The following is a 2,380-nucleotide window of genomic DNA, read 5'->3' as shown; positions in this document are numbered from 1 at the left end:
TTTGCCCTCAAACACCTGCCCCCAATCTACATTTTTTAGTTCCTGCCTAATATTGTTGTAATTAGCCTTCCCCCAATTTAGCACCTTCATTTGAGGACTACATTTATCTTTACCCATCAGTACCTTAAAGCTTACTGAATTGTGGTCACTGTTCCAGAACTGAAACATCGACCATCTGGCCAGGCTCATTCCCCAATACCAGGTCCAGTTTGGCCCCTTCCATAGTTGGACTATCTACATACTGTTTCAAGAAGCCCTCCTGGGTGTTCCTTACAAACTCTGCCCCATCCATGCCCCTAGCACTAAGTGAGTCTGAGTCAATATAGGGTAAGTTAAAATCTCCCACCACAACAACCCTGTTACTTTTACACCTTGCCAAAATCTGCCGACATATCTGTTCCTCTATCTCCTGCTGGCTGTTGGGCAGCCTATAGTAAACCCCCAACATTGTGACTACACCCTTCCTATTCCTAAGGTCTACCCATATTGCCTTGCTGTATGAGACCTCCGATGTGTCCTCCCGCAGAACAGCTGTGATATTCTCCTTAACCAGTAGTGCAACTCCCCCACTTTACATTACATCAGAGATTCCACTTGAGTAGTGCTTAATTGACTGCAAAGTGTAATGGGAACGCCTAAAGTCATGAAAGGTGCTATCTAAATGTAAGTCTTTCCTTCTTTATACATTATATTCAGTTTTAATGCAAGTTTTTAAAAATACTTTTCCAATTCAATCAAATCAAGTCCAATTCAGAGTCTCAACAAGTTGAGACATTTCCGATCCAGGCTGACAAGACAGGGCAAGTGACCATTTACCCTGTCCTGGGCCTGATCTACATGAGCCAAGCTGATTGGAGGAGGGAAAGCAATTCCTCCTCCAAGACTTGATCTCATTTGCATCTTAGCTAAAAGGCCGAGATACCGCTTTTAAAAATTGCTTCATATGAAACATATGAAGCTTCAATGTAACCCAATGACCTCAACCAAGTGCAGCAACTGCGTAACTACACTTGATCTTAGCCAAAAGGCCGAGAAGTTTTAATGCAAGTGTACGACTTCAAGTTGTCATGGCTGAGTAATCTTCCACTGCATATTCAGCTCAGCAACAGCCTAAGTGTATGGCCAACACACTTCAAGGTATAATGATAAATGCAGGAGGCTTATTATTGTGCCTGCCACTGACTAGGAAGACAGAACATGTTAGTTTAAATGTCTGTCTGCAAAATTCAACTCCTTAGCGGTGACATTTTTGGTTATACCAGAGCCATTTTCAATCCAATTTGTGCATGCATTTACCCTTCTGGTGTGAACCACATTCAATGCTATTTTGTTGTAGACATTAGCACGCATGCAGCTGCATCGAATGGAAACCTGCAGAGCAGGCAGATTGTGGTATCAGTCAACATGTAATGCTCACTTATCTGACACCAGTGTTGCCACTTTGGAATTGAATGCTCCAGTGAAATGCCATCCTTAAACATCCACAGCTGAACAAATGTTCAACAGCCAGAAGGACCCTTACGAGCATTATTTAATGGGATCATCACCCCTTACAGGTTAGTTGTTGATTAATACTGGTTGTTTTTGCAATTAAGGAAATATCTGGTGTTTTTTTGTTCAAAGGTGGAGAAGTCTGTGGGGAATGGTATGGCACATCCTGAGTAATTTACACTTGCTTCTGAACATGGGTGCAGGGGTATGCATTCTCAGGGACTAGAGCATGACAGTAAGAATGATCAGAGGTAACACAAAGCAGGACAAGCTGCTGGAAGATGGAGTGTGAAAAGGGAGGCCATGTGTGCCCAGGATAATTAGCAAACAATTCACCAGCCTGAATGTCACAACAAACAGTGTGTCAGATGATTACACTTCACTAATGAAATCTGTCAGCTGTAAAATCTGACCAGGATGAGGATAGCATTGCCAATGGTAGCAAAGTGACCATTATCCTGGACCTTTATGCTTCGGGCTCCTTCAAGACTGGTCCAGGTGATCTTTGCAACGCTTCCCTATTTGCCATGAACTGTTAAAATCTCTGAGGTTCCATATTTTAAGGGAGTTGATTATATGTGATTCTGTTTTGCTATAGAGAAGCAGGCAGGATGAGCACGTGGCTTTGTGAGGATTTGCAGGTCTCCTTATCATGCAGAATGCCATTGATTACATGCACATGCTGTCCCAGTGACTATAATAAGGGGGACTGCAGATGGTCTTGTTAGATGAAGTCATGCAGCTCTTGGCCTTCTAGGCAGGCTGTACTATCTTAGCAGATTCATATTACACGGAGCCCCTACCATTCCCCGGGATGATACCTCAGCAATACCAGTAAACTATTGGAGGGCAGATTGCTACGCAGCTGTGAGATCCTTCAAGCTTCATT

At 43.2% G+C, this 2,380-nt stretch overlaps 1 pseudogene; it reads right to left on the bottom strand.

The window, feature by feature from the left end:
- Positions 1 to 838: 838 nt before the first annotated feature.
- Positions 839 to 1,040, bottom strand: LOC144482190 (U2 spliceosomal RNA; annotated as a pseudogene).
- Positions 1,041 to 2,380: the final 1,340 nt, after the last annotated feature.

The sequence above is a fragment of the Mustelus asterias genome, chromosome 2 (assembly GCF_964213995.1).
Source record: "Mustelus asterias chromosome 2, sMusAst1.hap1.1, whole genome shotgun sequence".
In the NCBI taxonomy this organism is placed as follows: Eukaryota; Metazoa; Chordata; class Chondrichthyes; order Carcharhiniformes; family Triakidae; genus Mustelus; species Mustelus asterias.
This window is presented reverse-complemented; position numbering and strand designations above follow the sequence as displayed.